This window comes from Mycteria americana, chromosome 5 (assembly GCF_035582795.1).
Source record: "Mycteria americana isolate JAX WOST 10 ecotype Jacksonville Zoo and Gardens chromosome 5, USCA_MyAme_1.0, whole genome shotgun sequence".
Lineage (NCBI taxonomy): Eukaryota > Metazoa > Chordata > Aves > Ciconiiformes > Ciconiidae > Mycteria > Mycteria americana.
This window is the reverse complement of record NC_134369.1, coordinates 17161479-17185178: the sequence shown is the minus strand read 5'-3', so window position 1 is coordinate 17185178 and position 23700 is coordinate 17161479. Positions and strand designations below refer to the sequence as shown.

At 43.4% G+C, this 23700-nt stretch overlaps 1 protein-coding gene and 1 long non-coding RNA gene across 10 annotated transcripts in view; one reads left to right on the top strand and one right to left on the bottom strand.

The window, feature by feature from the left end:
* Nucleotides 1–769: 769 nt before the first annotated feature.
* LOC142409694 (uncharacterized) lies at nucleotides 770–19262 on the bottom strand. The gene is made up of 3 exons (XR_012775743.1): nucleotides 18995–19262; nucleotides 15448–15549; nucleotides 770–836 (listed from the first exon to the last, which is right to left on the bottom strand). It is a non-coding gene; the product is annotated as an uncharacterized LOC142409694 (long non-coding RNA).
* A 134-nt stretch (nucleotides 19263–19396) lies between these two features.
* PTPN5 (protein tyrosine phosphatase non-receptor type 5) overlaps nucleotides 19397–23700 on the top strand; it is an 89502-nt gene continuing 85198 nt past the window's right edge. For 5 of the 9 annotated variants that reach the window (XM_075502301.1, XM_075502296.1, XM_075502300.1 and 2 more), the window contains exons 1-2: nucleotides 19397–19552; nucleotides 23234–23380. The gene's annotated coding sequence lies outside the window, so the exon portion shown is untranslated. Of the gene's footprint in view, nucleotides 19553–20016; nucleotides 20157–20345; nucleotides 20367–21395; nucleotides 21462–21487; nucleotides 21760–23233; nucleotides 23381–23700 lie in introns of those variants that run through there. The other 4 variants (XM_075502292.1, XM_075502294.1, XM_075502293.1 and 1 more) reach the window with 4 other exon arrangements.

Sequence of the window (23700 nt, the reverse complement as noted above, 5' to 3'; positions counted from 1 at the left end):
TGCATGCCTGCTGTGGGTGTTATGTGAACGGAAATTATGTGGTTTGGATTTTTACGTGAGAATTCCAGTAGAAGGAGAAATGTTGCAAATAACCTCCATAAATCATTTTAAACAAAGCTCAGGAAATGCCATAATGATTTAGCTGGCAATATCTAAAAAGAAGTTCGCACTGTTCTCTGACTCCTGGTAAGTAAGTATGTTTGCTTAAGATGTAATTGAAAAAGTACTGTGTTACCACTTACATTTTCCATTTTGTATCTCCTGTCCAGGCACCGCTCACTGCTGGCAGCTCTTAATTTGTACTATGCAGTATTTCATCATCCAAACAACAGTCCCTCTGAGGCTACAAAATAAATGGCTGGAGGGAGATAGGTACCAACCAGAAAACGGCTGGGGAAGGCTGGCGTGAAAGGCTGGTGACATCTATAGAGCGGCGAAGTTACTGCAGTTTCCTTTGCCCTTCACTTTCCTGTCATTCAGGCTGAGAAATGACAACCCTTTACTCAGTGTGGGATTCCACACTTAAAACACCAGTCTGGTTACTTGTTGTCCTGTATTGCCTCACACATTTATTTATGTCACTGCAAAATCCTAACCAGATTACTGTTTTTTAAGAAATGCTCTTTGCAGGTGGATAGCCAGACAGTGAAGAACCAGGCTTGTTTAGTCCAAATCAGTGATGAGTATTGGTTGGGAAAGAGATATATTCTCTACTGTAAAATACCAGTTTTAGTAAAAAAGTTTAAGGAAACAAAGTTAATATTACCAACCAGAGATGTAGTTTCAGGACAGCAGCAGATGCCTTGTTGCCATCAACCTTGACATCCAAAGTCATGCTGGAATGAGCGATGGAAAGAAAAAGAACAAAATTTGGAGCACAACAGTAAAATCTGGGAGTTTGTGTCATTCCCCTTACTGATCTTCCACTAGACTTAAAGACAGGATAGTGGATGAGCTATTTTGAGAGCATAAGCAGTTATAAAATTCTCTCTTGCCTCATTGGTTTTATATGAAGAAATTAGTTGTATACAGTCAAATCTATTTACTTGCTTGTCTCACAGGTAAGTTTTATACTGTTCAATAAAAGCTCACCTGTCTTCACAAACAGATCAGTCTTACTTATTTAGTATATAAAATCAATACCAGGATATCCCACATTAATTCCAAGGTGTTAGAAATCACTTATTTACCTACTTACTACTATTTTTACTTCTATTTTTATTGCTTAGCTGCCCCAGGAGGGCTGGGGTTCAAAATACATCTATTTAGTGAGAAATGGCCTCTGATACAAGACAGAGAGAAGGAGTATTATCATCTTTTTTTTTTTTTACCAGTAGGAACTGAGGCACATAGTGATTTGCTTATACACTCCAAAAGTCTGTGTCAGAGCTGGAATTTTAATTTAGATCTCTTGAGTCTCTGCAGTGCCATTTCTAATGTCTCAGTGAAAGCAGACTTGAATTTCTGTCACATTTCTGAAGACAGCGGGCCTCAGACAGGCCTCCTTCAGCTTCCATACATGACTGCAATGCCTCAGAGAGTTGCTGTGAGTGACAGGAAGCACTTTCTTTCCCTGCTGGCAAGATAAGTGTGTTTATTATTTTCTCAACCTGCGTTTTCAAAGGTTACTTATGCAGGCTTAGAAGTTCACGTGTGACTCTTCCGTGCCAGTCCTCAGAGTCATGGTCCCTGCTGCTGAATATTTGCAATGCTCTTTTGATCCACAGCTTTGAAGAGATCTATCAGAGAAGAGGCAGAACTGCCACAGCTGTCTTTTCTATAAGTATTTATTTATGCTTATAAAACCAGATGGGAAAGGTGCCCATCCTGTGCCCTAAGCAGTCTTGATGATTATTTAAAAGCACAGCATAACAGAAAGACAAAACCAGTAGACACGCACAGCAGCAAACTTTGCTTAGAGCCTACATCAAAAGTGAGAGAGTAATATGAAAGAGGAAGAATATCCAGACTTCTGAGGGGGGGGGGGGGGCAGACACCAAAAACAAAACACCTCACACTAAGAAACAGCCATGTTTCCAAAAGCCCTAGAATTTGCCAACTCCTAATTTAGGACTGAATCGCAACAGATTGGGGAATTCTGCACAGAGATGGGGTAGAAATACCCAGGTCAAGCAGTATGACCATCACAGAGCAGGTCCCTGGAACATCCAGAATGTGGTTTATCTATACAAATAAAAAAAAAGTTAACAGTAATTTTTCTTGACTACTGAAGAGCTTCTCAGAAATTCTGACCTGGAAAGCTCAAGCAATTTGCACGTGATTGGTCATGAGTATCAACAACTCCATTTAAAAATCCCTCTCTGTTTCCTCTCTCTTGCTCACGCTCCTAAAGGTATCAAGGATAAAATATAGCAACTTCACAGTCTCTGTTCTGATCCAGTACAACAGCATTCAAACACAGGATGCAACCATTTACTTTAATGACACTCGGTGGCAAAAAAAACAACATCACACAAAAAAATGGACAAATGTCTTTCGCCCCTCCCTCTCCTCCCGAGGCTTTTCTAATCATTCAGTGCCATTCACTGGAGGCTGTTGTTTTCTCCCAGGAGGTGACAGCTGCCTTGAGAGAGTATTCCTGAAGTACCTTAAGTGGCTTTCAGAGGAAGCTGTGACATTTAGATGCAGGCAGAACAAACCAGGAGGTCTAGAACACCCCACTGGTGGGGTAGCTGAGAGCTGGGCACGCACAGAGTGCCTCAGGACACAGAATTACAGCCCTCCTCAGCTAGGAGGCAGGAATTGAGAACCCATTTTCAAATACATCCCAGTGAAATCACCACCACTCCAGTTGCAGTTCTTTTCCTTCCTGCAGCTGAGTTGGCAGCCAAAGACTACACCTTGCACTGCAAGAAAATACGCTATTATTTTCTTGAAGAATCATGTCCTAGTTCATATCCTCCTTAGATGTTCATTTTCTAGGAGGTCCAGATTGGTTTCTGTATGTTCTGTGTATTCTAAGCAAGCTTTTTGAAATGTCTCTGTATTTGACATGTTGGAAAATATTGGGACAGCATAAAGGTTCACTGAATTTACTCTTATTGGACATATATAAACATTTCTCAACTGATGACCAACTCCCCCTTAGGAGGATGGGGACAGTGTGCTAAAGCCATGGATTCAGGTTTTGAACGGCATTCTCCTGGTAAGAATATAGACTAGCTTCAGGCATCATGAACCACTTACGCCATGGGTCTGTACCAGAGCCTGTGATAGAATTGTAGGCTTCTGGAATTTTATGTTAACTATTCTTTCCCTCACAAGGCAAAACCATTTCACCCCATCCAGGTTTCCAAACTCATATTAGCACTGTTCTTTCACAATTTGCGTTCTTACACTTGTTCTGCCACATGTTCTATTGAATTCCACCCCGACATCACTAGCGTTTACATGAACATGGTGGACAAAGGGATTGCTTCAGTCTTCTGATGCCACGAGCCCCGGTCTTTGCTCCTTCTCACCAATAAACTTCAGGTTGTTGAGTCAAACTGGAATGGTTCCAAGTCACACCAATGTTAATTTGCACATGTGCCCGCTGCTGTGGTGCCTCATGTGAACTACAGTACAGCTGCCTTGTGCTTCTTTTGCCTTCAGTCCCAGGTATCTGAGATCTCCTGTTGATAATGAATGGGCACAAGGTAGAGCAACTAACACAGTATGCCCTGGGATTCACCTGACCCTTGGCAATTTAGAGAAACCCAGTGGGTCAGCATGACAATCCCAAATTATTTAGGTGACACAGAGACAAGTCAAACTGAATTCAAATCAAAATGTTCCTTTTCCAATCAGGAAACATAATACAACTAATTCACTTCGGGACTACAGAAATACCTGAGGCCTCTATTTCCTAACCAGCATTTATTGGAACTTTTCAACCCACAGAAAGGAAAACATATCAATATTATCATGTTTGGCCCAATTCCTGATAAAAACAAATTTTCAAATGCCAGAATTTCACGTGGGACAAAATGCTTACATTAATTTGCTCTTTTACTGCAGAGAGTGGGAAAGAATCCTAAACATATCAACCTCCAGATTATTTCTGCTTTCAGATGGAAAGATGGAGGCATGAAGAGGCTGAACTCTGACTGATCCAAGGACAAAAGAACCCCAAAACAACCAGTAAATCACCCAAATTACTCTCAGGAGCCAGGAATTCTGACTTTGTCCACTGCTGTAATGATTAAATGATTATGCCAGTCATGATAAAAACCATATAACAGGAGAAGGTGGGCGTTAGAACACCTGAAACTGGCAACAGCTAGGCTAATCATATCTAGTCTGTGTAATCCAAATACTTAAAAAAATACTTTCTCCAACCCACACAGGAAAACTGTATCACTCCATACTCCTACGATGCATTGTACTATATTTCTTCTTGTTAAAACTGTATCAACAGTTTGTGTAACACTCTTACTAACACATTCTTAAGTTAGAAATAGGAAGTGAGTAATAATGCAAGCAAGAGTATCTCTTGTGTTACTTTTGTGTTTGCATGCAATATATTAGTGATATGTGCCACTACTCTGAATCAACAAGAGAGATATTAGATTGCTTGATCCTGCGTGGCATTAAATTGAAACTGAAGGTCACCCTTTTGTTACTCTCCTGCTCTCAGGGACATTGCATCAATAAATACAAACAGGACTTCCATGTTGTAAAAGAGTTAATGTCCAGAGAATTGACATTTAAATGAATGGATTAAAATGCTGTAAATTTAACAAGCAAAATGGATCTCAGATAGAATTTACTTTGAAATATGGATCTAGTCATGTCTCAGTACTGATTTAGGCGAGTCTCACCATTACATTGCAGTGAAAACCAGGAAGGGAGCTTTCAGTTGATATTGTAGCAAACAAACAAAAACTTGTTCTTGACTCTTTTGTTTCCCAGTTGTTGAACTCTTCCAACAGCTACCTGAATTCAAACAGCTCTCTTCTAGTCACACGAAGAACACGGAAAGAGAAAAATCAAGCTTTAGGCCTTTTAAGACTTAGATGGAACTTGCATCAGCTTCAGGAAGAATTGCCCTGGCTTATGCCATGGATGAGTGTGACCTTAGAGCATATTTGCTTTATATACTAAGTTAAACATATGCAGGTATGAGCTCAGAATAGCACCTTTGAAGTTAGGGCCTGGGGACAAGAGGTTAAGGAGGCTGTAAGGCAGGCTTTGTCCACAGCCATACCATCTTAATAAATTACAAAAGTTCAAAGTAAAGTAAGCTCTGAAGAATTCAAGAAAGAAACTCCAGTACTTAATAGTTTTGACCCATCATTTAGGTTTAGAAGGGATTTTCCTATTACTTCAGCTAGGATTGCTGATACATTTGAATCATCAATGACACTAATACACAAAATAGTACTGCACTCTCATCACACAACACCCTATCTTGACCCTCCAGATCAGGAATGAGACAGTATCCAAGCTGTGAGGACTTCTTCTTCCCTCATATACCATCCACTCCACAGAGAATCAATCTTGCTGGAAGCTAAAATCTCCTCATCCAGGACTTCAGCACAACGATCTCATTGGAGCTCCTGCTTCCTTAACTGTTGTGCTTCACCACAACCCTCCACTCTTCCTTCATTTGTGACGCCCTGGCATCCAAAGGTAGCCACTGCCCCAATAGGTATGGAAGCTCTGGAACTTCACTGAGAAGATGGAGGGACATTCCAAGAAAAAGAGCCATTTCCAGTTCCTTCACCACCTTGTTGCTAGAGCTGAGAGTCCAAATGGCTCTCTCGAATAGTCCAGAGCATGACCTAAGCTCTGGGGAGAAGGAATTGTGGAGAGGTGAAAGCAAGAGAATATGTAAAGGTTCAGTCAGAGTAGGATCAATCTGGGTCATGCAGAACACAATACAAGGATACTGCAATACTTAAGAAGTACTGTCACCTTGTCCTTTTGGTACTGTTTTAAATCACATACATTTAGATTCAGGATACTGAATTCCCACCATTCACTGTTGACCATGTCATATACCTCCTCCTGCTTCTGCTATTACATCTTACCCAGACTAGAGGATCCACGGGTAAATGTTGCTGTTTGTTACAGCTGTGGAACCCTACTGAAGTTAGCAGGATTGAAAGCATTCAATTCAAAGAAGAGTTAGCCCAACTTATGCTAATATGATGAGAGTCGCATCTGATGATACATTTTTCTGTCCTACTTCAGTTTTGATCTCATATTTCACTGCAGCCAAGCAATCCAAAACCATGATTATGGCAGAAAAAAACCCACTGAACATTTAAAACCATGAACTGTGGTTCTTTTTGTTCTCCATCTGGGTTTTGGTCCCTGAAGACTCAGATCAGGAGAAAAATGTGTTTTTACTTTAAAAGTTAAGATTCCCATAATATAGCTATGGTTTAGCCATAACAGCATCAAATGCTGCCAGACTGGCAATAAAATGTTGCAGTTTCTTGACGCTGCCTTTGAACTCTGTCATATGACAAGTATTGACTCATGGAAATGCCTCTCTCCCAGTCAGTTCCGGTAGGGCAACAACCTCCGCACAAAGATTCCTCTCACATCAACAGTTAATCAACGCAACACTTTTCTGAGGTAAAGCTTCATCAGTATTCCATAGATAAAAGAATGATATGCTGATTGATTAAGATTCAAGATCATTCCCCTTCTCCACGCTCCAGATGCAAACTTCGGCAATCTCCCAGCTCCAGGCTGAGTTCTTATCTGGCCAGGTGCTATTTTCACACTGTCTTCTTTACCTGACAACCTGATTTATGGGGAGGAAAAAAATAGGCAGTCAAGCTTGAAGAATGACAGAGGGGTTTCCAGTCAGGTCCCCTGTCTGCTGTCCTCTCTGGTAAAGCCTGAGAGCACACTGAGTCATTAAGCACCCTTCGACAAATATGTCGAAGTCTTCATAGGGATTTGGTGGCACTACGGGGAAGCCAAGCTACACCTCCAGAGACAGAGTCTGCTAGATCTGCAGCTTGTCCCTTTGACAACTCCAGTCAGACAGAGACTTTTCTCAACAAGTAATAGCTAAGAGGGACAGTGCTGAAATGAATCCCTCCCTTTTCTCCTGCAGTACCAAGCTATGAGGTGGGCATTAACAAGCCAGGTAAAACCAAAACAGTTTTCAACAGCCCACTTTCAATTAGCTAGGCTCCATTTCTTTGACAAAGTAGCACTTTGCAATAGGCCCCAATGACCACTACTCACAGTTCTCAAGCTTGTTCATTGCTTTGTTCTGATGACATTATTTTATATAGGAAATAGATGGAAAGATGAGATGTAACTATTGCCATTCAGGAACAGAGCAATAGCCCAGTTTCCTCTGAACCCTGCCTCTGTATCTGGCTTACACAGAATGCTTAAAAAGAGGACATGAAATAAAGGAGAGGGAAAAAAAAATCCACCTTCTTACCCTCTTCAGTGCCATGGCCTTGGCCACTTTTCTTAGAGAACTCTTTACCTGACTCCACCTGGTAATGAGCTGGTATCATGAAATGTGAAGACCAGTGTCATGGTTTAACCCCAGCCGGCAACTTAGCACCACACAGCTGCTCGCTCACTCCCCCCTGGGTGGGATGGGGGAGAGAATTGGAAAACTAAAAGTGAGAAAACTCGTGGGTTGAGATAAAGACAGTTTAATAGGTAAAGCAAAAGCTGTGCACGCAAGCAAAGCAAAACAAGGAATTCATTCACTACTTCCCATTGGCAGGCAGGTGTTCAGCCATCTCCAGGAAAGCAGGGCTCCATCACACGCAACGGTAACTTGGGAAGACAAAATGCCATCACTCCAAATGTCCCCTACTTCCTTCTTCCTCCCCCAGCTTTATATGCTGAGCATGATGTCGTATGGTATGGAATATCCCTTTGATCAGTTAGGTTCAGCTGTCCCAGCTGTGTCCCCTCCCAACTTCTTGTGCACCCCCAGCCTACTCGCTGGTGGGGTAGTGTGAGAAGCAGAAAAGGCCTTGACTCTGTGTAAGCACTGCTCAGCAATAACGAAACATCCCTGTATTATCAACACCGTTTCCAGCACAAATCCAAAACACAGCCCCATACTAGCTACTATGAAGAAAGTTAACTCTATCCCAGCCAAAACCAGCACAACCAGTAACTGTCAGAGCTGTATAGCTTGAAGTGCACTTGCTTTCTTTAATATTACCTGTTTACTTCTTACCTCCTCCTCTGAAGGCCTGTGACAGTCCACCCCTGCTTCATTTTAAGAAGATACATCAACAGGGTAGGGATATAGATATTATATCACTATATATAGTGATATAACAGTTGGCCACAGGTAAGTAATTTTTTTTTCTTAAGATGAAGCTCACCCTCCAGTTTAAGTTTGGATGACCTTTCAGTTTCTCTTGCAGAATTCTATGCTCCAGTGCCATAGGAATTCTATGTCAGTTACTCCTACTGTGAGTATCATACATATCAACTGGTGTGCATCCAAGCACTAAATAATGGAAATTGTTTATTACTTTCTCAAATGGTTATTACAGAAAATTAAAAGTCTACATTTCTTGCAGTATATAAACTTTAACAGTGTTCATATTTTGCACGTAGAGAGGTACTAAATTACATGGCAGATAGTACTGTTAAGCAATAGCAATAAGGCTTTTCAAACACAGTTACTCCCAACTGGTTAGTTTTAGTAAAGGAGGCTCAAATCAAGTATTCTTTAAATAGTATATTTATACTCTATATATTTTTTTTCCAACCAAAAGTAAGTCAGACTATATTATGATTATTTGTGCAGAAACAGTTTGTGTAACAATAAAAACAGGTTAAGACTTAAAGATACATGTATGCATTAAGAAGACTAATGACATTAACAATGGGTTCCTGTGCACACTCTGTAAGTAACATTCTAGAAAAACAATTAGTTTAATCTACTGCAAAAGCAGTATCTACAGAAGAAAAATGCCAAAGTTGCACTAGAAAACTTTCACCTGACAGAGGCTATTGCTATTCAGGTTTTTTTATTGTCATTCTTCATTATTAAAATTTTTCAAATGGGGTAAACTTAATTCATAAGCTCCCGTATATCAGAATTTGGAGTAACTTTTGAGCACTGCCTGATGAACCAGGCTTTGTCACAACAGGCAGAAAGAAAGGGCGCTGCTGCTGCTGGCAGTTCAGTAATGCTAAGTGACAAGGAGACTGGGAACGAATACCAACTAGAAGAATTCAAAGAAAAAGCTTGAAAACAGCTTCAGGTGCCAGACAAAGCAGTCTTGCAGAGCATATGTCAACTTCTGATGACTACATACAATATGCAGGTCCTTGGTTTCTTAGTCAAGTTATTTTCAGCAAAGGAATATATATCTTGTCTTTATGTTACCTGCCGTGACATATAAGTTAAAATTCTTAGCTGATTATATGCCCCGAAACCTGATTAAACCAGAGACAAATCTCATCTTTTTCCAATATATTGAAGGCATTTTTTAAGACATGAAGATACTATTAAAACAAAAAAAATTAATTTCTATGGTGGCGATCTCTTAGAAATACGATACTGAACTTAACTCTGCTCAAGGTATTGATCCTAAGGCCCTAATCAGTTTGACTCCCCTGGTTTAGTATTTTCGCTTGTGATATGGTGATCCCTTGAGGCCACCATTATTCATATACATCATATATGTATTCATATACATGTCTCTGTACAGCCATAGTTGCTGGTATATACAGGCAATGAATGAACTTCAGTAGCAAAGGATATTTATTTATCCCAGACACATGGAAAGCTCAGGAAGTATGACTGAAATGATTCTTTTCTGAATGAGTTATCTGAAATCCCGTGTTTTCAAGTATTTCTTACTTTGGTAGGACTATTCCAAGTCAGAAGATACTTCCTAGGAAACATTTTTCTATGGGACTCTTGGACCAAATGTACATGCGGTCTCTTGCTACCGGTGCTTGTATTTCTGTTCCCAAGGATGATTTTTGACATTAATTTTCTTCAATCTGAAGCAAGAAGACTATTAAATCAGACAGATAAACAGGTAAAAATCTTTAGCCATACCCAGCTATCTCAAGTCTATCTCAAGATAGACTTCAGCTATCTCAAGTGTCTATCAATTCTGCTTAGCAGCAACGCTTGCTGTGAAAAGCTTGTTTACTAATATTTGCAAGACTACAACAGATGTACAAAATCAGCTAGGCTACAGTGAACATTAAGAAAGGGCAGCTGATTGCTTAATCTAGGGAGAGAGAATTTGTTAGAAACACCGCTAGCTGTTTGCTGGCATGGAAATTTTTATAGTCAAGAGGCAATATTCTCTATAATGACAGCCTTTCCTTTCAGATTTGTGCTTTTGCCCCTCTTCATTGCCCCTGAAATCATGGCAGCTGAAGCTAGACTATGGATTTTTACATATAGGGAGATCTGGCTGGTGATTGCCGTTGTTTTTGCCAAAACTTTTGTGATTTGACTATTTGTATGCAAAATATGCAACAGCAAGAATGCAAAAAGCATGCAGAGCCAATGTTTTGAATGCTAGATGTGGACAGAAGGGATCCTGCAGAGGTCAAACGAATCTAGGGATAACTGGGGTACCTTAAAGCTTTGGGAAGCTTGACATGTATTACAGGGAAACATTTTAGAGTCAACAGCATACATCTCATTGATTTCTTTATGGTTATGTTTCCACAGCAGCCATTAGTCCTTTTTCTTGTTGGCTAATACATCAAATTTTCATGGGCTGTGAGTATATACATGTGACATACTGTACTTCTCAATGGATTGCATTTCTGTTTTCAGAAAGATAAGTCTTTTAGCACCTAAAATCCAGCCTGTGTAGCTTCATGCTTTTGTAAGAGTCTCGCCTGCTTTGTTATGATTGAGCCCTGTTGAGTTGGGGTAGAAAACAACAATCCCGGCCTCAGGAATTTACTATCCAATTTAGAAAAATATAATCAATGATAACAAATATCAGGGGGAAATGGAAGAATAACAATACAGGTGATAAGATCAAGCAATTACAGAGGCTAACAAAATTATTTTGATTTTAGAATTTCCCCATCAAATCTTAATACCTAATATTTCATTAATCTTTTTTTCTACTGTTTCAAAATCAGCCCTGCACCAACTGAGCAATCCTGAACTCACAAGAGTTCCAAAAGTGAATTTGAAATTTTAAATGCGTTGCATTTGTGGATTCTGGCTTGAACCTGATACTGACAATCCCAGGATCTGATACTGACAACGTGCAGAATGCCCACCAATTTCCTTAAGCAGTCTTAAGTTGAGCAGTTGCTAATACCAAAGGTCCCACAAACATGAGCTGCTTTGGAAAATATATGCACTATTTTGTTTTTGTTCCTTCTCATAGTCATACATAAAATGGGCTAAATCTCTTCCTCTTCTCATTATCAGACCATCTTCAAAATTGTACATTCTCACACTATCAGAGCATGTGTTCCCTCCTTCAGCAAAGGTATCTTTCATGCTGTAGCCATAGAGGTCTGCAGGCATGATCCCCTGAAAGCACACTGCCATCAGCACACTTTTTGTCCTCAAAAAAGGAATAGCAAGCTGCCATTCTGATTTCCTCTAAGCCATATACTTTGGCATCTTGAAAGCATCCAAGCCAAGACTTCTTTTCCTTTTCTTGAACACCTAAAGTGAGATAACCTCACAGTCCCAATCTTAAACTTTTGGATTTTTTATTTCTGACTTTTGTGCAAATTGACGTTTTTACCTCAAGCAGAAATTATGCTTCCAAAGTTTTGAATACGACCACGTTAGCCTTCTGCAGTGCGTGTTTATCAAAATAGCTGCTGGTGACACAAGCTGAGAGAGGGGAAACCCCAAGACATGCACCATATGGTGACAGGGACAGCAGCAGAAACAGCAATTACTAATTAAAACAGTTCTTCATGGTTTCAAAATGGCTTTTCCATGAAGTATTAACAACTTCTGGTTAATCCTTCCTTATGGCTACTTAATTCTGAATAAACGCATCTCTTTCTCAACTTTGGGAAAAGTTTTTTTTTCCTCCTTCTGCCTTTTTCAACATTTGAAATATAATGAGTATTATAGTAACCATGGTATCCTGATGACATAATGGTTACCATGAGAACAAAGCTGAAATAGTGTCATCAGAGCCCCTTCTCTCTGCTGTGTGTTGAGTTTTATATTTACTAGAGATGGCCAAACTGCTGCCACCCAGCCCGGCCATTTCTATCCTGCTTCAGTTGCGTTTCAAAGCTTGTAAAAGCAAAGCTGCCCTGAGCTGCTGCCTTCCACCTTAGCACAGTTAGTTTTGCTTCAGGGCAGCAGCGCTACCAGCTTATAAGATAAGTCTGCCTAGCAGACAGGTAAGAGGATAACTGTGTTGTAGCAGATTCCCCCAAGACAGTGGCATTTTATCATGTCCCTAGGACATACTGCAGTATAGCCTTTGGCCATGTGTAAAATGGCAGTTCTTGGTCTTCGCTTGCCAGACAAAGCAGATTTTAAATCATGTTTACCTAACTGTGCTAAAAGATTTCTTTGCTAACATATGCAGGGTCTCTCAATGCATGATTGTCTGTGGTCCAGCCCTGCAATAACCCAGCCCTGCCCAGAGAGTGCTTTGTACCCACAAAGGGATCCACTGGCTTCAGGGAGTACTAGCTAAGTGCAGAGATGCATCACACCCAGACTGTTATAGGACAAGAGTGCTGAAGCAGGCACCAAGACTCAAGACAACACTGTGACTCAAGCTGCACACGATTTGTCTTTATGAGTGCTCCTGAGTGCTGGCAATTCAGAAATTAGTTCAGATTCTCTGCTACCATCAGTCTGACTGCTGTGAACACCAAGTGCTACCCTCCCCTGGGGCCAGCACACCCCATTGCTACAGGGCAAACCGGCACTGCCAAAACGCTGTACCCAAAGGGTAGCTCCAGCTTCAGATAAGCAGAAGCTATTCCCAGTTAGTTTCCTCAGAGAAGCTCCTCTTTCTTTTATTGCAAGAACCACTGGACATGACTCACTGCATATTGTTTGTTCATTTGGCTATATATATTTCCCAAATGCTATTTTAAGTCACATTTCTCCCTTATGGTCCTACCAAGTTTACTGCACAAAAACAACCCTCTAATTTTAATTTCATATTTAACTAAACAAATGTGGTGTGGCTCTGTTCACTTCAATAAAGCTGTTTTGATTTATATCATGCATACAGATATAAGAAAAGTAGTCAGAGGGGAAGACATTGAGGGTACTACAAAACAAAGGGGCCACCTAAGCAGGCAGCATTTCATACAAAGCTCCCTGCATTCTGCCTGTTTAATAAAATGTTTCCACACCAACCCAAGCTAGTTCCTGCAGATGGTTCACATAGATTTCCTTCTTCCTCTAACCTGAAACCACTGCATAGGCTCTTCCTAAAGCTTCTGGCCATAAAGTTTTTATTGTAGCCCCTTTTTAGTATCTACTACCTGACTTTTTACCCCACTGTTTCACACAGTTCTTCCTGTTTCCTTGCCTTAACCTTACACTCCCTTCTTGGAAAATCAGGATACAGAGTCATTGTCAAAGCCTAACTGCAAGGATTCCTTCTAAAACCATTCAGGTCTCCACATGATCTCTGGAGGTCATCTGGTCCAATTCCTACTAAAAGCAGGACCAACTCAGAAGTTAAATGAGGTTGCTCAGGGCATTGTCCAGCCAAGTTCTGAGTACCGCCAAGTATGGAGATACCACAATATCTTTGGGCAGTCTGTGCCAGTTTTTAATCACGCTCACTGTGAAAGTAGTCATCATTTCCTTGTATCTGGTCAGAACGTAGCTCATGCTACAACTTAAGAGTGCTTGCCTCCTGTTCTTTTGCTACACAGACTTTGATTCTGTCTTTATTATTTGCTGTTAGGTACGTGAAGATAGAACTATGATCCTCCCTTTGCCTTCTCTTATCCAGGTTAAAAAAAAAAAAAATTCAGCGCTCTCAACCCTTCTTTGCAGCAGCACACTCTAGCTCCTAACCATCCATCTTAGGGACTCCTCTACTAGACTCCCTCCAGTTTGTTAATCTCTCTCTTGTATAGGGAGACTCAGAACTCCAGATGCAGCCTCACAAGTACCTCACAGAGGGGAGAAATCACTTTCCTCATCTGCTGCCTATCCTTTTGCTAATATAACCTGGTATGCAGTTGGCCTTCATTGCTGCAATGGCACACGGCTGATTCAGGTTCAATTTGTCATACACTGGGGCTCCCACATCCTTTCCTGCAAAGCTGCTCTCTGGCCAGATGGTCCCCAGCTTGTACTGTCACATGGGATTACTCCATCAATACAAAAAATACAGTACAAAAATACAAGACTTCGCACAAAAGCACAAAACTTTACATCTGCCTCAGAACACCATGAAGTTTCTGTCGGCCCATTTCGCTGCTTCTTGACACCCCTCTGAACAGGAGCCCCAATTTGGTTTCATTTGTGAAATGAGGGTATAGTCTGTCCCCTCATGTAGGTCATTGATAATGATGTTAAACAGCCACAGCCCCAGAGGAACATCACTAATCACCAGTCACTATATAAATTTTGAATTGTTGACCACTACCCTTCAAGCCCTGGGGCTCAGCCAATTTTTCACCCACCTTGCAGCTCACCTATCATTCCATACCTTCCCAATTGTCTACAAGGATGCTACAGGAGACTAAGTCAAAAGCCTTGCTAATGTCAAGGTAAACAACATCTACTGCTTTCGTCTTGTTCCCTGAACTAAACTTTTCATCATACAAGACAATCAGACTGGTCAGGTATGGTTTGCCTTTGGTAAGCGCATTCTTGATGTTCTCAATCACCATCTTCTCCTTCACATGCCTAGAAATTGCTTCCAGGCAAATCTCCTTCTTAACCTCCCCAGAAATGGAGGTGGGACTGACCAGCCTGCAGTAACACAAATCTTCCTCCTTGCCCTTTTTGAAAATGGACATTGCATTTGCGTTTCTCTAGTCACCAGGGACCTCCCCCAGTTGCCACAACCTTTCAAAGATAGGAGAAAACAGCTTTGTACTGACATAAGCTACTTCCTTAGCACCCTTAGATGCATCTTGTCTGGTCCCATGGACATTTATTTATAGATATTTTTTATATGAAAGGTAAACTTGTAAAAAATACAACAGACACAGTAGGGCATAGCTCAAAGTCAGAATAAACATAACTGTATATGCAATAGTTCAGGATTTTTGGAATAACCTTTTGTAGAAAAAAAGAACAACTAACCCTCCATTACTGAAGGACCTGCTCTTGGTACTCTGAGGATACTTGGACAGAGTAAGACCATCTCCATCACTTCTTCCTTGCCTTACCTTGGGACAGGAAAGAGATGGGGAGATATGAGCTGACTTTGAGGCCAAATGTAAGCTAGCGCTAATACAGTTTGGAGAAGCCTTAAGGAAATGTGGATATGTTCATTTTGTATGACCTCACATACCTGATGCAGAACTACTGACCTGGGCTGGAAACGTTTCTCCCATCAGTGTACAATGGACTTCATCAGATCTCTCTGCCGCCTTCTGGCTCTTTTATTCCACCATCTCTGCATGAGATCTGTCCTGTTTAAAAGAAGACATAGGCTGAAGCAACCAAAAGAGGGAAAAGAAATGTAAAAGCCTGCCAGGTTCCACTGGACTCTTCCCACTGGAAGCAGGATTAATCCTTTTCTTACACTGCAAAGTGGGGGGGGGGGGGGGGGGGGGGAAGGATGTGGCCCATATGTATCAACGTGGCCAGATAAATGCAGCAGGTTTGGCTAATTTGAAAGAACTGAGCCATTCAGGAGTGAGGCCCAGAGCTGTTGCATTATTTATTAACTGCTACTCTGCTACTTTCCCCCAAGACAATGCAAGTCCACTAGGGACTGTGTTATTTTATCTGCTATGTTGTCAATGGGAGCCTCCTCTTTTTAAAAGGAACAACTGAATGGCAACGAGAAGCATGAGAGCTACAGCCGAACAGCTTATTGTTCTTCTGGGGGCATCACCTTTGGTGTTTAGAGCATGCTTTCACTGCAAAATGCTGCTCCTACTCTCTCAGCCACAGATCCTCAAAAAAACCCACAAAGATTACTCACAATGGTGCCTGTGATTTGACAAGGCTTGCTCTTATGTCTAAGGAGAACTGGGCTGGTGTTAAGTCATGGTTGCTAGCGCAGGTCAGCTGTTTTGCTGCAGATGAAACACAGGGAAAGGAAGCAACCTCACCAGCACACCCCAGGTACCATTTTGACCTCAGTGTGTCTATCTTGTCATAAAACTAAAACCTTCACTGACTTTTTACCTCCAGAAAGCTGATTTGCATTTATGAACCTTATAGATTTATCTCTTCCCCCCCCCTCCCCGAGCAGTCTCAACCCACATCAGCAAGATCAAACTTTAATCCAAATTTCAGCTATAGCTTCTCCTCCACAACCGTATCAGTGGATGCCCCAAAATTATTTAGGTAGCACCTTCTGAACACTACTTCAAACCTAGCTCATCAGCTGTGCTTCACCCAGAGTTCAACCCTCCCAGCTGTAACCCTAAGTCAGCAACCTCTGCCTGCCTAACAGAAAGCTGCTGCCAGAGTCAACACTGAAGTCCCTAGCATAGCTGGCAATAAACCCAGCTGAGTGCTCACTGAATCTCTAACCTTCACCCTCATGTCTTATGTTAACCTCACCCCAATCTCACACTTAAACCCTTCCTAATTGTGGCAGACTAGTGATTTCTGCCTTCCCCAGCAATGATTCCCTCTCACTGCCCTCCACAGACTCAAGCCAGGCCCTAACCCTGCTAGACCATGCCTGGCAGGGTGACAAACACCAGAATAAACCCTAATGCCAGATTGCAACCAGCCTGAATTCAAGCTCATCATGCCCTCACAGCTCAGCCGTATACCCCACCTTAAATGTTGGCCCCTTTTCTTCTGCCATAATTTTAACAGGGAGTAGCTGGTTGACGTATTCCAGCACGTTCTCTACAGCGAGCAGTTGGCAGAGTACAGGGTACCCAAATTTTGCTATTCAAAATCAGCTGGGGTGGATTTGGGCTGTTTTTCAGGAAAAAAAATGCAGAGAACCACATGCAGCAGCACATGTGGTTTTAATGTCACACCTCCTGCACTTTGGCAAGCCCAAGAAGCAAAATGATTTCTCAGACTAAAGCAGAGAAGCGCTGCTGCCTCTCAACTATTTACAGCTGCTGGCCCCATCCCCCTGCAAAGCTACTGTGCACCCCTCAGCAATGAGCGGCAAATGGCTGGTACAGCAGCTAGGAGCATTTGGGACCCAGGAGAGCTAATTCCCTGGTCCACTGCAGTATTTCTGAACTCTAAGAGGAGTTCCCATCACAGGCTCATTCCAGGTTTCCATGCCACTGACTTTTGGAAGGGAAGAGGATACTGAGCTAGTCCAGTAGTAACTGATGAGTCCAGTTTTGCCTCTTACATCAAACTCTGACTCACCCTGAGCTGATACTAGCTCTCAATTCTGTCTTAATTGGGAAAATCACTAGGATAGTACTCACTGCCAGAATTCTGGGTCATAAAGTCATTCTCTGACTCAGAAAAAGGTTTACAACAGCTGTGGCAGTGATATGTACTGTAGGTGAGTCACGTTGAACTATTAGCACAAACATAAGAACCTGATAAAACAAATACATGAAGAATTGCACCGACCCATCTAAATTATAATCTTACATTTGTTATTCTATAGCAAAGGACTTGACAATGTTTTAGTGTACACTCAGTTTTCAGGAATGCAAAATTTAAAAAATAAAGTTACTAAGACACTTATCAGATGAATCTCAAGCAGCTTTTTAAATTCAGAGGCTAAAATTTTAGCTGATATAAATTTTCTGGCAGGCGTTGAATTTGTGGAGGCATACTGATTTAAAACAGCTCAGAACCTGATTCTAGATTCATGGGATGAAACCCCATGTTTATTGATTATGTAACTACAAATGCAGTTATGTCTCAAGTGCAGCATGAAATGTATCTAACAGGATATAACCAAATATTCCATGCATATTCAGCAGTAGAAAATGCCCTGTTCAATTTAAACTGTAGGAGAGATTTAGATAGATAAATACTATTGGGTTTTCCAATCAAGGATTCCAATAAATAAAATCTATAAAATATTAAGCAACTTAGAGGAATTACTGACCTTCAGTGAATGGATACTGAGGTAATTTCACTGACTTAGTAGGCCCTCATTACCTGAACATTTAATCCTTTGACTCTCTGGTAAATTAGGCTAGTAAAACTAACATCACAAATCAAACTCAACCATATTCATGCCAAAGCACCAGAAAAACCTCTGGTCTGCAGCCAGAGGTTGTGAAGTATGTGTTTAAGATGTTACAAGCTTTTTAGGGACAACTGATCTGAGGAACAAAAGGATTACAAGGCTACTCCACAGTACCAAGTAATCACTAGAAAAACCAAGTGGGCTTAAAGCAATCTTTGAGATCCTTTCCTCCCTCCTATTACTTCTGGACAACAGTCCTAGTTCAGGTATTAGGTGCTGGGTTTTTATCATAAAATGGGTTGCCTTTGGTGGAGCAAAGTAGGTTTACAGAAGATGAGGAATCAGCCACGTTGCCTACATAGAAGGCCACGATCATGGCTCTGGTTTGAGAAGGCATCAACCTTCCACCTTCTGCCCCAAGTTTTTTCACCCAAACTTGAGATGACAAGAGGCACGGTCTTCATCGGCTTCTGCACAAAGTCAACCACACTCCCTTAAGCATTTGCACTAAGCCATAGAGATGCACGTGCTCTAGCCACCATTCACATGCGGCCCCAGGAATTTGGGGGCTGAATAGCAGGAACAAACCCCTGAGGAGAGGTAGCTGTGTTTAAAATGGCCTCTCGGTCCCCTCTGAAAAGAGAGCCTGAGAGGGAGCCGGCGGCCGCAGACTGCCGACGGCACCCCCCACCGAGGAACCAGCAGCCCACAGAAGAGGCTGGGGGCACGGACGCCCCACCACAGAGCTGCCCACGGCACGCCGTCCTACCCACCTGGGCCTACTGGCGGAGCCCCACCGCCCCCTGGGGCCTCACTGCGGCAGCGGCTCTCCCGGGAGCTGGGGCCGGCTTCTCTCCGGCCGCCACCGGGCGCTCCCGCTCGCTGCCTGGTTGTTTCATTCATGCTTTCTTCTTCGCCATCTCCCTCTCCGACTGAGGGGAAACGGGAGCGCGCGTGGGCGGCCGCTGGAAGGCTCCCTGTCAGTCAAGCGGCCGAGCTGAAAAGGCGGCGAGCGAGAGAGAAGGAGGGAGAACAGCTTTCCCGGGGGTGGGGGTGGCTGTTGTCGCTGCCAGCCTCACAGCCCTTCCCGGGGGCATCTGCAGAGCCGGGGTGGGGGGAAGGCGGGAGCGGTTTTGCACCACAGACCTTCCCGCCTTAGGGAGAAACGGCTCCTCTCCTGCCCGCTCATCACCTGTCCGCCCTCCACACACACCCACTCAGCGGCCGCGGGGGGGGGGGGGGGGCGGCGGCTGCTCTGTCTGGCCAGAGCGCCGAGCGGAGGGGTCCGTGCCTCCAGCGGATTGGAGGCAGGGCGCTGTGGCGGTCTGTGTGTACGTGTCTGCTGGGGGCTGCGGGGGCGGTGCGCCGGCGGAGAGGGACCGCCTGCCCCCGCCGCTCGCCGGAGGGCGAGCCCGGTGTGTGTCAGTGGTGGGGGGTTACGTGGAGTGGCGGGTCCCCCTTAGCTGTCCCTGGGGCTGGGGAACTTCCTGAGGCTGAGGGGCGCTTCGTAGTCCCAGCACCAACCGCACCACTGGGGTGGGGGGGGGTGCGAGGGGGTTTTGAGGCGAGGCGCGGGGCAAGTTGTAACGGTTTTAACGGTCATAACGGGTTGGGGGGGGGGGAACGGCCGGCGCGCGCGCCCCGCAGCGGGCTGAGGCGGGCAGGGCGCTCGGTAGCGGGGAAGGGAGGGGTGCGGGCGGCTGCCGGCGGCGGGAGCGGGGGCGCCGGTGCAGCGCGCAGCAGGGCTGGGGGCTCGGCGGGGAAGAGGCACGGCGTGTGAGCGCCCGCTGCCCCGCGCCGCGCTTCGCCGTGCCGCAGCGGGCAGCTCTGCCTTTGTGCTCCCTCCGCACCTGAGTGCGAGGCTGGGAGGGACGGCGCAGGTGGGGGCGGGCACGATAGGCAGCGGCGGCGGATCCCCGGAGCCAGGGAGGGGAGGTAAGGCTGTGCCGTGCTGCGGCGGCCGCTCCCGGGGCTGCGGGGGGCGGCTGCACGCCGGGGGCTGCGCCTTCGGTCGGCGGCGGGGGTGGCGGGTAGGGTAGGTCCCTTGCTTGGCTTTTCCTGCAGCCGCTTCCCATCTCGTCCTGCTGCACAGAGGGAGATGCAACAGCAGCAGCGCGGTCCCCCGGGGAGGGACGGTGCTCGGAGGTGGGCAAGCCGCATCAGCCCGGCCGATGCACGTAGGGGCTGCCTGGGGAGGGGGGGGATCAGCCGGCGGTGCGTACCCGCTCCCGCGGTCTCCACGCAGCTGCCTGTGAAGCTGCGAGGAGTGCTGAGGGCGGCCGGCAGCCCGTCTCCTCCGGCGCCGCTTACAGCCCTGAGGCGCCCGCTCCCTTCCCTGCCCTCCGCCAGCCGGTCGCAGGGCCCGGGGCGTGGTGGCGGCGTGCACAAGGTTGGGTGCTCGCAATATGAATTTTCACTGTTTTCCCCCGCCAAAGAACACGCCACGATAGGCGAAGCAGACGCTGTTGTATGCGCTTAGCGGATCTCGCCTGGGAAGGGCTGGAGGCTTTCAAACCGGTATAGTCGGTAGTTAACTACTGGCTGCAGTTAAAATTTTAGCAGCAGCAACAGCTTTGCGATGCTTTCCGGGAATATTGCTGCCTTAGAGCTGATGTGACAGGCAGCCCGTGGTACACTGCCACTTTCTACTAGGTGGCAGTGCTGAGAGCAGGATAGTTGGCGTTGTAGGTAATAAAGTGTTGGGAAGCTGGAGACTTACGTGCAGCTGGATTTTGGTGGAGTTATGGGTGGAACAGAAGAGAGGCTTCACATGTGCCCTGTGAGCTTAGTTGCAATTAAGAGGATTTTTTCAAACTTTACATATGGTTATCTTGTTATGCAATTACGTTTTAGTGAGACTGTGATTCTTACATTATATTTGGAAAGGAAAAACAAATTTAGTAGGTTAAGCTTTTGCATTACAGCGTTATTTACAAAGTTTCTGAGGTTTGGATCCAGCTCCACTGGCTGCCACCTGATTGGTGAAGATTTACAGCTGAGGATCAGATTCTGTGCTTGTGTTAGAGCAATAAATTACTGATTCAAAAGAAACGTGGCTGCATTGCCCTCTTTTTATTTTATGAGTGTTGTATATATTGAGGAAGCAATTTTTTTGTTTGATCGCAGTGTTTTGTTAGGCAGTTTGAGAAATTCTTTGTTGTATAAATTATACAGTTAAAGGATCAAGTTCAAATCTTGGTTAGATCCAGAGCCCACACTGATTTCAGCAGAAGTTGTGTGGTACATGACAGAGTGCTGAATTTTACTGTGTAGAATATCTGAAGTAAAAATTTTCTCTCTGCTCGCCCTACACTTGTTTTCCGATTTGTTCCTTTGGAGTAGCAGAATGTAGTGCTTTTGCCAATGTTTTCATTGAGATATTTGAATTAGGGTTGTATATCTGAAGCCAAGGATTGCTCAGGGGCTCATTATGTGCCCATTGAGAGAAAATTTAGCCTGTTGACTTGAATGTGAATAAAATGGACACCAGAACTCTTAATTTACATTTGCATATAATGAGTCCCAACTTTTTCAGTAGGTATGTGCAGGAAGGTAAGCACATCGTGTTCACTTGTATAATTAATTTTGTTATAATTGAATAGGCATTATTCTTTCTTGTATTTTGTTATTGTTTGTTTGGGTTGGTTTGTTGTTTTTTGTTGTTGTGGTGTTTTTTTTACTTCTCATTTAGAATTATCGTTGTGGTTTAAGGGCTAAGCTTTAAAATGTTTGTCACTCCACTGCAGAGAGTGTTGCCGACTGGATGTCATGCATGTAAAACTAGAACAAGAGCCTTTAAATAGCAAGACCATCAATTTAGTAACAATTTAGTGTGATAAATGATAGAATACACAACAAGAATGCAAATCTGAATGATTATAGCATGCATCTTTTGATATTAATATAGATAAGGTACAAAGCAGAAAAGCAAATAAACACATTCAGCTTTTAAGTACTAGTTTAGGTATGGAATGTAAGAGTACCAGTACTGGTTTGAAATGGAAGAGCTGTTTTCTGTTATGCAGTTTATGCTTAAAAAAAAGGGGGGTGGTGAAGAAAAGTTATTTACAAGCATTTATTTTGATTTCTGGATCTCAAAATTCCATTATGTAGCAGGATGCTTTCCAGTATCTGCTTTCTCAGTATCTGGAAAGGCAGATGTTGCTGCAGCAGGAGCAATTATACTGATTTGCAGCACAGGAGGAAAAAAGAAAAAAATTCTGTTCTGACTTTCTGCCTCTGCCTAAAAAGATCAGCCATTTAGCTCTGTTTTGGGCTTTTCAACAGAAGAGATAAGAAGGGAAATTAAGTTTGTTCAACAAAGGGAGAGAAGTTCATGTACAAATTAGGACATTTTTGTTTCCAGAATAAAATTAGTAAATTTGTTTAACAGACTACGTTAAAGAATTCCACTTGCTTGGCTTTACCTCACAATTGTCCACAAACAAACCCTCACCAAAAGTCAGGGAGTTTTCCTACGTTTTGTTGGTTGTAAGCTGCTTAACCAGATCACTCTGTCCTGTGGGACGTTGAGTCAAAAGGCAGAAGAGGCAGTGGAGACTAGAGCCCTGTAGGCTTTAGTAGAAGTGGCTTTCTGAATTGTAGCTTTTTAAAAGGTGCATGACACAATCCCACCTTCACTAAAATCACTGAGAGTTTTGCTGTTGCAGTTCTCTTTCAGTTCGGTTCTTATCCTGTGTAGACCACAGCAAAGCGTGACTGATGGGACCCAAGATTCAACCTCTGATAAGGCATGGTTTAAGCTGACTCTTTAAAGAGTTTATTTTTAGTTTTCAGATATAAAGTGTTTCTACTTTAGAGGATATTTGAGACTCCCTGCAAACAAAACATGCGAGTGAAAGAACTCGTGAATATGTATGTGTGCTACCGCATAGTGAGTGAGCCATGATATTCAAGAAAGACAAGAGTCTTTAATATCTCTGGAAGGTGACAAGATTTTTTATCTCACTATGGAGCTCAGGCACAGTAATTCTTTTTTTGGCTCTTTTCAGACTCCTCCCTTAATGGTATGGAACCAACTTGACCTGTGATTTTGAGCAACGTTTTAAAGAGCTAGTATGGTAATAATTTGCATGTTAGAAGTCAGATTCGATCTCCTGCGTTGTAAGACTCCTCATTTGTGACCAGCTAGAATTACAGTAAGTGGTTCTGTATGTTCTTGGTTTGTGTCTTTTTTCCTCTTAGCCCTTCCTTGCTTAGTGATCTGCTGCATATAACCTGGCTCCAAACCTGTTTGGGGCAGGAGCAGCCTTTCATAACTTGTTTCAGTGGGGCTTAAATCCCTGTTTGCAGCTCTAAGAGACTGGTGTAGTAGAAAGTAAACAGTCTGACTCTGGTTTAAGGTTAAGGGTAGCTGCCCAAAATATTTAGTATTTCTAAGAGGTGGACCTCTAGCATAAAAAAAAAAAGTTTCTTGTTTTCTTTGTGATTCTGTATCATAACTAGTTTCATTCTGTGT